At 53.5% G+C, this 13,327-nt stretch overlaps 1 long non-coding RNA gene across 1 annotated transcript in view; it reads right to left on the bottom strand.

Moving 5' to 3' along the window:
- The window catches only part of LOC132023073 (uncharacterized), a 30,897-nt gene that overhangs the window by 16,322 nt on the left and 1,248 nt on the right, over positions 1 to 13,327 (bottom strand). The gene's annotated exons all lie outside the window — the stretch shown is intronic.

The following is a 13,327-nucleotide window of genomic DNA, read 5'->3' as shown; positions in this document are numbered from 1 at the left end:
ACCACTGATTTGATTTCTGTCCTGATCACTTAAATGTGGCCTCTTCTTGAGTTCCCTATAATTGGGATCATACAGTACATATGGTTTTCTCTCTGCCTTCTTTCATTCAGTATAACGTATTGGAGATTCATCTGCATTGCAGCATGTGTCGAAGGTTCATGACTACTTGTAGAATATCTTTCTGTGACGTGGAAGTCCCATGGCATGGTTATTGGTCATGAGTTATTGGGGTTGTGGCTTGTTCCCCGTGTTGGGTGATGGGGAATCTTGCTCCTACGAATCTTGTTGTCTAAGCCTTGGTGTGGACATGTGTTAAATTTAACCCTCTTGGGTTAAATACCCAGGACGTGGGCTGCAGGGTCCTATGGTGACCATACGCTTCCCTCTATAAGAAATTTCAGAACAGTGTCTACAGAACAGCAGTTCGGCTAAGCATTCCCACCAGCCACGCATGGGAGGTCGGGTTTTCCGCAGCCTTGCCAGCACTGGGTATTACCCGTCTTTCCAATGTTAACTGTCCCAGTTGGTGTCTGGTGCTTCCGCACTGGGGTTTTATTTCCCTTCAGGAGTAATGAAATTGACGTGCACGGATTTTACAGAGTGGGAAAGAGAGCGCTTGCAACTAAATCTCTTAATGTCAGGCTCGGAGGGAACCCCAGTCCCTCTTGGGTCCCCCCAACCTGGACTTAGGTTGGCCCTTCCTGTTCCACAAGCCCCCTAGGACCAGAGAAGGGTCCCTTGGGGCCACTGGGGTCTGGGCCTGGGATAACGTCCTACACACCCGACAAGATAGAGGAGGCCACTCCCTGCGACCCAGGGTAGCTGACCCCAAGACCTCAGCCCCTGCAGTAGACAGGTGTTGTAGTATAAATAGCAGGGGCTTGGGGACTAACCCCACAATGGAGCACCCAGGCCACTTCCCAAATATGGGACTTCGAGCAAAGAATTTCCTCTTTAACCTCAGTTCCCTTGTCTATAAATTGGGTCTAATACTGGAACCCCTGTGTGACCGGGCCACCATGCAAAGTGTCTGTCCCAGTTGGCTGACACCCGGGAATGCTCAGGACATCAAAGGGACACTAACTCCTTCTGTCTCTCAACAAATAGAATAGCCATCCTTCAGAGACACAGCAGCGACCTGATACTGGAGTCCTTGCAAAGCCTGGTGCTTCCTTATTTCTGTCTCATTAACTTTTTTTTTTTTTTTAAGCAATTCCCCAATCTGAGCACCGGGATCCCCTGGAGGGCTTATGAAAACGCAGATCTTGCTGGCCCCACCCCCGAGTGTCTGATTCAGCAGGTATGGGCTGGGGGTGAAAGTTGCATTTCCAGCAAGTTCCCAGGTGGTCCTGATGTGGACGGCCCAGGGAGCACGATTTGGATTTGGGAACGATTGGTCTGTCGTATCAAAATTAGCCTCATGAGTCTCCATCTGGCTAGAGAGTAGAACCCCCCCCGCCCCCCGGGGAGTGCTTAGGCCTCCAGATGCCTATCCCCCCCACCCCCACCCAGGAACCCAGAACCATCCATATATGTGAAAAGCTCCCCCCTCTCGCACCCCACTCCCCCACCCCCCCACCCCTGCCTGGTGATTCTAAACAAACTGCCCAGGGAGAACCAGAGCCTTGGCCTGAAACCACCCCAAATGATGCGTGCCGCATGGGATTCTCGAATCATTTATCCCGAGAGGACCCCGAGAAACTTAATCAGATCTAGCCATGATTCCGGGGGCATGACTTGGCATTCACAGGTGTTGGCTGTCGCAATAAACAAACCTTTCAAAGATCCCTTTAAAAAAGCAATATAGGAAGCAGTTCCTTGCTCGAGCTCATCAATAATAGATACCCACAAAGCAAATGAAACAACCGATGTCCTAATTTATGCAAAAGGGTATTCGTGGCCTGGGATAACATTTCCAGTGGCTGCGTCATATGCAGATTCAAAAAACACCATGTCTGAGAAGTTCTAGACATAAGGAGAGCAGATGGGCTCAGCCAAGCTCTGTTTGATGACTCAAACCACCATGTCAAAGACACGGGCTGGGGGGAGGGGGGCGCAAAACACGTTGCAGCGTCTCCTGAAGGCAAGCACGGGACAGAAAGAACTGATTCTTAATGTATTACGTTATGTATATACGCTTACGTAACATGTGACTTGACACAGACGTAAATGGGCATATGTGACTCTTTTACTAATACAAACGGGCAAGTAAACATTTGTTTAATTTATACCTCCGAACTCTTACACTGAAGCTCATCCAAAACCACGGGACAAATGCCCCTCTCACTGATATAAAAACAAGGCACTGCCTTACATTTGTGCATCTCTTCTATTTTTTATTTTATTTTATTTTATTTTTTGCAGCACAATGGTAAATAAGACGGAGGAGTCTCTGCTTCCAGGAAGCGGCCATTAGGAGAGAGACAACAAACAAATGGGATGTTATGCAGAGGGGCCTGGTGGGAAGGAGAGTAGTACGGAGGGAACAGAGGGCCGGGGAGGAGTGCTGCTGCAATTGAACGGAGAGAGAACAGAGAGGAATTGAGCCTTGCAAATATCTGAGAGAGGAGCACACCTGGAAGCCGGAGCTGCAAGTGCAAAGGCCCTGAGGCGACAATGCACTAGCAATATTCAGCTGATAGTAAGGAAGCCAGGACATAGTAGGAGCAGGGAGAGTGTGCAGGCCAGGTCTTACAGGGCTCGGTGGACCGTGGAGGGAGGTGGGTTTTATTTAGCTTGATGGGTCTGGAGTGCCCGGTTCCTTTTGGGCTGAACAGGGGGGTAACTTCTCAGTTTTGTAACTCTAGGGCCTCTGTCCACAGCTGGGTCCAGTCGGTGTGCCTGATCAGGATTCTCAGGTCCTCCAGGAAGGAGGAATTAATGCCTCCGACTTCCCCATCTGCCTCCTACCCTCTTCTCCTCCCTGATGCGGCATCCAAGGGCAAGGAGGGGCCGCAGCAAGTACCAGAGGGTAAGTCAGGGCTTCCCAGCTCCACTGCAATGATGCAATTCAAGTCTGGGAGCTAGCACTTATTTAGTACCTCTTAGATGCAAGGCACTGACCTCAGTTTGGCACCATGTGCACTCCGCACTCAACAACACCTGCTTTTGGGGCCAAAGCTAAGAGCGGACACAATCACCCTTTGTATTTTATGGGCCTTGAGAGTGTACTTTGTTCTCGCCAGGCCTGCGCCCTCTGCGGGAAGAGGGAGGGCAGGAAGACAGGACTGGCGTACCCACTCGGTCGATTAGCAAAGTGAGGGGAGGCCAAGAGACTGAGGCCCCAGAACCCAGCTCTCCTGATTCCCAGTCTCTCTGCTCTCAGGGTGCACTCCTGCCACATGGGGGCCGACGGGGACAGGGAGCAGTCATGGGGGGACCCACCCTCAGAAGGGCCCATGGCTGCTGTCACCACACTGAGTTTCTTCATCATTTTTGAACAAAGGATCCTCTGTTTTTATTTTACACCAGGCCCCACGAATTACGCGATCGGCCTGGACAGAGGCCCTGTTCTAGATGCCCAGACAGGGATCTAGAAGGCTGTTTCCCTGACAGCCCGCGGAGATCAGACATGCAGCCTAAAATCAAGGCCCCCAGTGCTGTGGCCTGCAGATCCCCACCTCTTGGCCAGAAGACGCTGGAAACCCTCTGGGCCTGTGTCACTGAAAGAACGTCTGCTGAGGTCAGAGCTGCTCGCGGGAGACGTCTGTGAGGTGGTGTCTGGTTTTGATTAAATATCCAGAGTCACTCATTAACTTGCCCTACAGACAGACTTGGAAGTCCTCCCGACATAAAACCCTCTCCACCGGGGCTGCCCGGCCCTGTCCCTGCCACCTACGTTTCCTGCCAGGAGCCAGGAGCTCGGAGCCCCTGGTTTGGGGGCGGAGGACATGGAGGGGGGGCTCCTTTGTCTCCCCACTGGGGTCAGAGGTCATCGCCAACCTGGTATGATTTAAAGGGGTCTAAGAGGGCATCCTACTCTCAGAGCCTTTCCCTATTTTGGTCCCCGGGTCTGCAATTCCATTAAAGCCTGTCCTTTTGGGGGCCTGGATGGCTCAGTCGGCTAAGCATCCGACTCTTGATTTCAGCTCAGGTCATGATTTCAGGGTGGTGAGATCAAGCCCTAGGTCAGGCTCCACGCTCAGTAGGGAGTCTGCTTGAGTTTCCTCTCGCTCCCTCTCCCTCTGCCCCCACCCCGCGTGTTCTCGCTCTCTCTAAAATAACAAATAAATAAATAAATTTTTAAAAAGACTTTTTTATTTATTTGACAGAGACCAAGAAAGCATAAGCGGGGAAGTGGGAGGGGCAGTAGAGGGAGAGAGAGAAGCAGGGTCCCTGCTGAGCAGGGACCCTGACATGGGACTCAATCCCAGGACCCCAGGATCATGACCTGAGCTGAAGGCAGACACTTAACCTACTGAGCCACCCAGGTAACCCATAAATAAATCTTAAAAAACAAAACAAAAAACCTGTATTGGGTGAAACCTATATCTTAAACTCTCTTACAGAACTTGTTGCATTATTTGTAATGATTTATCTACCAGTCTGTCTCTTCTCCAGGTTGGAGCTTTGGAGGTCAGAACCTGGGCCCCGTTCATTCATTCCTCAAGAAAGCTGTTCCCCGGCACCCGTCTGACCGGGACATCAGTCATTACAGGACCTTAAGCCCAGGCTTTGCATTTACCACACGAGGCAAAGGATCTCCACTAGTAGGGACCATCTAAGTATTTGCTGAATGAATGAATGAATGAATGAATGAAAACAACAGCTTACATATCTCGAACACCTGCTAGGCGCTAAGCACAGTGTTACTACATTTGTATGTATTTCCTCACTCAGCTCTCCTAACGAGCCTGAGTTTAGTGCTTCTCTTGTCCTCATTTTACAGACAAGCAGACCAAGGCACTCAGGAAGGGCACTTAGAGGCCTTACAACGTGCACATGCACAGACATCCACCTGCACCCACGCGCACACACACTTACACACACCCCCCTCTGTAAGCCAGATTCACAGGCAGGCAGAATTCAGGGCTAAATTAGCGAAATATCTTGAGATGGTGTTTATTTCCCTTCTAGTTCTCGAGTTTTAATGACTGTTTATTCTCATAAACATCTAATTTGTGTGCTCAGCCTCCCAGTCAGACTGCAGTGCCAAGTGGCTGGGATGTTTGCCTCTGGTGGGATATCAAACCCCCTCCCTGTTTTGTTTTGTTTATAAAACAAGACTCCTTGGAGCCCTCGCATGTTGCTGGCCTCTCCCAGGAGGGACGTGCTGACCTCCGCAGCCTGTGAGCTCCTGCCAGGCCTGCTGGAAGCAAGCTGCAGGGGAATGAGGGTTCCCTGCAAAGATGGCCATCCGCATGCCTCTCCTGCCTGCAGGTACCCGAAGCTCCTCCCACCAAGGGGCGGAGTCTCCCCCAAAGTGGGTGGGTTCCTTGACTGCTTTGACCAATAGGAAGCAGTTGAAGTGATTTAATGCTAATTTGGGACCAAGCTTTAAGGGACCTGGCAGGTTCTACTTTCCCTCTCTTGGGATCCTGCTTCCACCATGAAGAGAAGCTCAGGCCAGTTGCCAGAATGACAGAGGGACGACTGAGGAAAGGAGGGACAACAGATGGAGGGACGGACCCGCAGGTCCCTGCCCTTACAGCCTGGTCAGCTGCAGTGCCAGCAGAGGGGGGGAAGCCCTACAGATCATCCAGTCCGCCCAGCACCCTCATGAGTCTTGACCGTCAGCCTTGCAAACAGCCTCTCCCCAAGTGCACCCCCACCCCCTCCACCAACCCCCCAGGAGAGTGCCTGCCGGTTTTCCCAGCAGGTGTTAAAATAACGACCTTCAGGCCAAAAAGGAAGTAGTGTGCATGGGTGATAAGAGGGTCTGGCTGCCTGAAACGGAAGGAGGGAGGAAGGGAACAGAGGTGGAGGCAGTCTGGGGAGAGTTGGCAAATTTCGAGGGGGTGGCTATCAACTGGATGGGGTGGGGGGGGGGCAGGGAGGGAGCACAGTGCTTCTTGTCATGCCCCCCAACTCAAAATTCAGCCTCAGGCTTTTCCTCCTGAACAAGTTTTGCAGGAAACAAAGGTCTGACACCAACACCCCTCTCCTGCCTCAGGGCCTTTGCAAGTGCCATTCCCTCTGCTTGGAATGCTACTTCCCCCCTGTTCTTGATTGAGGAGTATCCCACTTAAAGACGGGTTGAAGTCCTAACACCCAGGACTTCAGAATGTGACCTCATTTGGAAAAAGAGTCACTGTAGTTGTAATTAGTTGAGTTAGGCTGAGGTCATGCTGGGGTGGGGTTGACCCTAAATGCAGGATGACTGGTGTCCTTATAAGAGAGGAGCGCTCCATAATGAAGACACAGAGTCCCTCACGGATGTCGCCCTGAGACAGCAGAGGCCGAGACTAGAGTTTCTGCAAGCTGAGGAAGGCGGAGGGGGCAAAGAAAGGTCCTCCACTAGAATCTACAGTAGGAACATTAGCCCTGCTGTGCCTCAGTTTCATACTTCTAACTACGGAAACTTGCAAAAATACATAACTGTTGTTTTAAGCTACCCAGTCTGTGGTACCTTGTTATGGCAGTCCTAAAAAACGAATACACACCATGGTGCCCTCATCTAGTAACCTTGCACTTCAGTAAGCACAATTGACTCTGTCTTCAAAATATACCCCAAATCTGCCCCTCCAGCCACCCACAGTGAACACCCTGGTCTGACTACCATCTTCTCTTGCTCGGACTGGTGCAGTAGCCTCTTCCCCAGTCTCCTATATCCACTCTGCCCCCTCTTCTTCCAAGCAGCCAGCGGGATCCTTACCAAACCTACCTCAGGCCTGTCACCGCCCCTTCAAATTTCCCCATCCTGCTCACAAAACAATCACAATTCCTGCCAATGGCAGAATCAGACCCCCATGAGCCCACCCTTTCCAGTCTCTGTAGTATTCTCTCCCCTCACCCACTCCACTCCAACACATTGTCCTCCCCACTGTTCCTCAAACACATCAGAAGTTGTCCTACCCCAGGGCCTTTGCAACTGTGCTATCTCCTCTGCCTGGAACGCTCTTCTCTGCACACATACGTGCCTCCAACTCTTTCTTTATCTATACCATTGCTTCCCTGACCACCCTGCATCAGAGGGCTAAGTGCCCTCCTCTTCCCCTGACCCTGCATCATCTTTTTCCATCTTTTTTGGGAAGATCTCTTGCTTGGCATCCAAACCCAAACTCACACAGACACTCTTTGAAGCAGCTGTTCCATTTGTGGGAAGTGACCCTGCAGAGACGCGGGGATGGGTGTGGAAGCACAGACAGACCGATTTGCACAACAAAGCCTGAAAGCAAGCCAGGGGCCCCCAGATAGGGGACCCAGTATGTCAGCTATGGGACTTCCAGAAGGAGGGACGCTCCGCAGCGATCACAGCAGGTGAGGCTGTCCCATGATCTGGGCACAGGGCCACCTCGAAGATCTCTGCTTCCCTTGTCGTTTCCGTTCTGTATTTTTTAACTGAGAGTTAAAAATACATAATAGAAGAGGTCACGCCATGCAGTTGCCTTGGGTGCACTTGTTAGATTTTTTTTTTAAAAAATAAACTATTTTATGAGCAGTTTCTGATTTACAACAAATTATGAAAATAGGACATCTGGCCCTCAGTCTCCCATTATTAACATCTTGAATTCACATGCGACATCTGTCACCATGAACAAACCAGTATGGGTAGATTATTATTCAATACGTCCCCACGTCCATCAGACGATCTCTGTTTCTCCCTAACATCCTCCCCTTCTCTGGGATCCCATCAGGGACACCATATCACAGTCAGGTGGCATGTCCCCTTCGCTGGGACGGCGTGCAGACTGTCGATTCTGACAGCCTGGATGGTGTTTAGGAGCCCTGGTCGGGGAGTGTGCGGGAGGCTTCCCAGTCAGGACTGGGCTGCTGTTTCTCTTGTGCTGGGACTGGGGTGATGAGCTTTAGGAATCGTGTAAGCCATATTGTCCAGTAGGTACTGGAGACGGAGCGGCCCCATCCCCGGTCCCTCAAGGAATATGTTCATATTTGTGTCTGTGCATTTCTGCAGGCCTCCCCTGGAAGGACACACAGACACTGGGAACAGGCGGATGAGGGGAGTCAGAGACGTGCTTTTTGCCGCACCCTTCAAAAAAATGCTTAACTGGTACATACGCAACGGAAAAATCTAGAAAGATACAATTGAGTGAAACAAAACATGCCCCCTGCCCTGGGACCTCCGCCCCTGTCCTCAGCAGCCCTGAGAGGCTAGGCAGGAGTCCAGGAGGAAACAGGTCGGCCCAGTCCGCTGGCTGGGACTTCAAAAGACCTGAACTGCCAAGAAGCCCCTTGTGGGGCCAGGTCATTCACCTCCTGGGAGGGGAGGAAGTGTCAGCCCAGAGGGACAGACCCCCTGGGCAAGCAGCTTCCTCTCTGTGCCTCCGTTTGCTTGTCTGTGAATTGGGGATGCTGAGATGGCTGAGCTCTGGGGTTGGCCCTCGGGCTACTGTAACAGTGACCATCAAGGGCTTAGCTCTCAGCAAGGCTAATGACACATGCTTTCCCCGCCAACAATAAGATCAAGCTGCCGCCCATCAGCAAACAGGGTCCTGGGAGAGCACCCCTGACCACCTACCTGTCGCACCCCTACCCCTTCCTCTGTCTCATCGCTCCCCCAGCTCCAGCCATACTGGCCTCTGAGCTATCCCCCAAACACACTGAGCTCTTCTCACCTCAGGGCCTTTGCACTTGCTATACCTGCCATCCAGAACGCTTCCCCCCAGATATCCACATGGCTCCCTGGCAGCTGCTCTCGACTGGGTTGGGGCCAGCTGTGTGCCACTGGATGGGACATTTCACCACCTACGTTCTGGATCCTGAAGGAATTTCAAAGCAGATGTGTCCACAGGGGTGTAGGAGTTCAGCTTCCAAAGCTCCAGGGAGACCAAGTTTCCCTCCTTGAGGAGGCCTCTGGGAGTGCAAGGGCAGATCCCTGATCCTTCAGTCCTTAAACTCCACTACAGGGAGGATAAGAGGCTCAGAGGGAGGGGGTGTCTTGGACATGGAAGAGAAGCACCCCTGCCCCCCAACAAGACAACGGAGGTGTGAGGCCCATAGCTCCACAGCCAGGAAGCTTCAGAAAACAGCCAGATGGTCATTTGCAGGGATCCCCCAGTATTTCTAAGTGACAGATGTTGCCACTGACAGAGGCTTGCGTGGGGCCTCTCTACACCCGAGATGCTACACTCTAGAACAGTCCTCAGCCAGGGTGGCCCTGGAAGGTTGTGCAGACTCAACACTGCACAATTCCAGCGGCCCAGAGTCCGCAGTGGCTTCCTGGGAAGATTGTCTAGGACAGGTAGTTCGGTTCCCTGCTGTCCCCTTTCTGCTCTAAAGCCTAGCCACAACAATGCTCACCAGCCCCTCCCCGAGGGCTGCTAAACTTCTGGAGGTGGTACCGAGTTGATGTTACTCCAGGTGCCTGATGGGCCCGTGCTCTGCTCCCGCCTGCCTGCCTGCCACGGCCTGGGAGGACACATGACCACAGGCTTTGTTTGGGGCCAGGACTGGGACTGCTGCCAGCCTCCTGGGTCCAAATGCCAGCTCTGCCGCTTCCCGTTTGGCGGCCCCAGGTAGACTATGGAAACTCTTTGGTCTCAGTTTCCCTCTGCATGAAATGAGAGTTAGAACAGCTTGCCTTGAAAGGTTAACACTGCGTTCAATTTCTAGGCCTGAGGGTAAGTCTGGGGGTGTCCCTGTGAGTGTGGGGCACTCTTCAATTGTCTGTGAGGATATGTGTGAGGGTGAGCCTGCCTAGACCGCCCTATCCCTTGTCCTCTCCATTAGGCAGAATGGAGGGCTGCCTGGAGGAGGCAGCATGGCCCAGTTTTCCTGTGGTTCCCAGAACCCGTGTGGGTTTTTTTTTTTTTTTTTTTTTTTTTTAAGATTTTATTTATTTGACAGAGATCACAAGTAGGCAGAGAGGCAGGCAGAGAGGGGAGGAAGCAGGCACCCTGCTGAGCAGAAAGCCTGATTCGGGGCTAGATCCCAGGGTCCTAGGGATCATGACCTGAGCCGAAGGCAGAGGCTTTAACCCACTGAGCCACCCAGGCACCCCTCAGAACCTGTTTGATTAGAGCCGGCCTCCAGGGACCCATCACCAGTTGGCTCCAGGGGTCAGTAAGGGGAGCAATTTCTATGCTGGTACGCAGGACTTATTTAATGGGACCTGGCAGGTCTAATGATTTCTGTGTTGTGTCCCATGTAGGAGCTTCCAGCTCACGTTGCTTGGCAAGGTCCCCGCTGTGGGTGTTTTTAAAAACCCAAAACAATCCCAACAACACAACACCTAACAGGTCACTATGTACAATGCATTTCACACACCTTGTCTCAGTCTATGGCATAGTAAGATCATCACCATCTGCATTTGACAGATGGGAAACCAAGTCACAGGCTGTCTGAGAAGGGGCTCCAGGTCCCACGGCAAGTGAGTGACCAGTGTGATTTGAGCCAGAATCAGGTCACAACCCTCCTGGCCTGGGTCTCTCTTCCCAAGGCCCACCTATGACCCCCTGTGGAGGGGCCCCAGGGGCGGGGGGGGGGGGGGGGCTTGTGTCCCCTTCTCTCTCTCTTGGCCCCACCTTGCTGGCTCATCTGAGTCCTCGCCCGCCGTGTGGATCCCAGGCCAGCCAGGGCCTCCCTCAGAGACCCCAGAACCCTGAGTTCTCACGACTTGCATAATAAACACCGCTCCTGAAAGTCAGGGTTGAGAGGGTGGGGTTCTGTTCTGGAACAGACCTTTGGCAGCTGCTGTGTCTGCCAGTCTGTCTCTCCCCCCTCCCCTCCCCTCAGAGTCAACCAGAATTGCTCTCTTTCCTCTGGCCGTGCAGTTCCACGAGTAGCAGTTCTTGTTTCTGGAACATTCTTTGGGCTCGAGCCTCCAACCAGTGGCTTCTCGCCATGATTCTCTCAAGCCACAGCCTTGCCTGCCGTTTCGCTGAAGTCAGCCAAGGGCAGGCCCGGTGTGGAGGGAGAGCCTGCAGAGGAAAAGCACCGGGGCCCAGGGAGGTGCCATCCCCAAACACCCGAGTTTTGCGTGGAGCGAGCTTCCTGGGTGCCCGGTGGTGGGGGCCAGAGGGATGGCGGCACAGCCTGGGGGACCCCTCCTGCCTCTGGGGGCGAGGGGGGGGGTAGTCTAGGGGAGCGAAGCTTGAGTCCCTGCAGTGAAGGGAGTGACAGGCCCCAGGGAGACACGCTGTGCTTCTGGTCCTCTAGCTCCCTCCTTCCTTCCCTCCGTCCCGCCCCACCTGTTCTCAGAAAACCCTTGTGACAAGCAAGGGCCGGGCACCCGCCCCCCTCGGGCATCTCGCCGCGAGGCTGGGCGTTCTCATGGTAGGACCTCTGAGCTTCTCGGCTATTCCCTCCGTACAACACGTCACTGCGGCTCCCCTTACCCGGCACCAGGTACAGATAACACATTCGAACTTGTTTCATCCTTTCGATGTCCCTAGGATACAGACCCATTTGTAGATATGGAAACTGAGGCACGGGCGGGTCACTTGCCCAGGGTCCCCTATCCCCAGGAAGGGGCTGCAGCTGAGACTCGGACCCAGGCCGGCTGCCTCCGGAAGCCACGCGAAGACCACCGGGGGTCACCCAGTCCCCACGAGGACCACCGGGGACCACAACCTCACGCCGTCCCAGAGAGACACGGCCAGGATCCAGCTCCGTGATACCTCCTTGAAATCTCGTGCCCTCTCTAGCCGCACCTGTTCTGCTCCGGGCTGCGTTTTTGTTACCCACTGCTGCATAACACATTGGGATAGACTCAGCGGTTCAAAATGACACACGTTTATTAGCTCCCTGTTTGGGCCGGGCAGGAATCCAGGCATGCCTTTTGGCTCTCAGCAAGGAGACCCACCAGGCTCTGGCCAGGTAAAGGATGGGTCGTGTTCTCTTCTGGAAGCCTGACTCCGGAAGGATCCCCAGCAAGCTGTCATATGTCACCAGTCGAATTCCCTTCCCTGTGGCTGTTAGAAGTCACGGCAGCTTGCTTCTTCACAGCCAGCGATACAGAAGGGCTCTGCAAGCTTCTCAGTTCTCCCTGCCAGACCCTCTCCTATAGGCCTTGCCTGATGAGATCAGGCCCACTAAGGATAACCACCCTTTTGATTAGCACAAGGTAACTGATGAGGGATTTTATTCACATCTTATTCACAAAACACCTTTACCTTCCTCCCATTCTGTGGGTTAGAAACAAGTTATGGGTCCGCATACGCAATTGAAGGGGGGGGGGGAAACATGCCAAGCCCATTCCTGCCCCAGGGCCTTTGCACGTGCTGTTCCTCTGTCTGGAATGCGTGTCCCCCAGATTTTCTCATGGCTACCTCCTCAGAAAGATCTTCCTGAGCCCCTGCCCCAGGCGAAAGTCACATCCCTCTTCCTGTTATCCCGAGTCCCATCACCCAGGTTTCCTGGCTACGTAGCTTCTTGAGCTCATTCTTGTGTTAACAAGGTGGACAGGGACCTTGCCTCCGGCCCCTTGCTCTCATCCCAGTGCCTGGCATTTAGTCAGGGTTCAGCGAACGTTGGTTGAATGAATAAGTGATCCCCTAAAACAAGGCTGCGGGGCGGTGTTGATATCGATCCTTTTCAAGGAAACCGAGTAATGCTGAAGGTCACAGAGCTTGTCAACAGAGGCGCCAGGATAGGACCAAAACCTGTGTCAGCCTGCCCGCTCCCCACCCGAAGCACCTCAGAAAACAGGGTAAAATCCTGGAGGAGGCCCTGCATGCGCTTGTTTTGCCCCCTCGGGAGGAGCAGCTAGCAAGGAGAGAAGGCGCTGGGCAGCTGGCCTTCCCGGGAGGCCCAGAGCCTGCAGAACCACACTCGCTATGGCAGAATTAATCTGCCCTTGGGCTGTGCTGGCTCTAGTCCCAGCAAGGTGGTGGCTGTCACTCGAGATAGAAGAGGGTGCCTCTCGCCATGGCAACGGGGATGTGTTTGCACAAAAGGGGGTGTCGGGAAACACCCACACACTGGCAGCGGGAACACGATGCCGCGGCCTCTCTCTGTGCCTGGGGACAGCTGCTGGGAGGGGGCTGAGCCTCTCGGAGCGGCCATGGCCTCCCGCAGCCCCATGCCTGCTCTCTGAAGACCTGCGGCTCTTTTCTGCCCTTTCCTGAAGCAGAGAAGGGCGGAGCCACATGCGCCCGTCCCCGTGCATCTGCTCTGTGCCTGGCGCCGCGCTCGCTGCCTTCATGCCCATTTGCACAGATTCAGAAACTGAGGCACAGAGAGGCAGGGACGCTTGCCCCAGACCTGG

This window comes from Mustela nigripes, chromosome 8 (genome assembly GCF_022355385.1).
Source record: "Mustela nigripes isolate SB6536 chromosome 8, MUSNIG.SB6536, whole genome shotgun sequence".
NCBI lineage: Eukaryota > Metazoa > Chordata > Mammalia > Carnivora > Mustelidae > Mustela > Mustela nigripes.
Note: the sequence above shows the minus strand (reverse complement) of the source record. Positions and strands in the feature narration are given on the sequence as shown.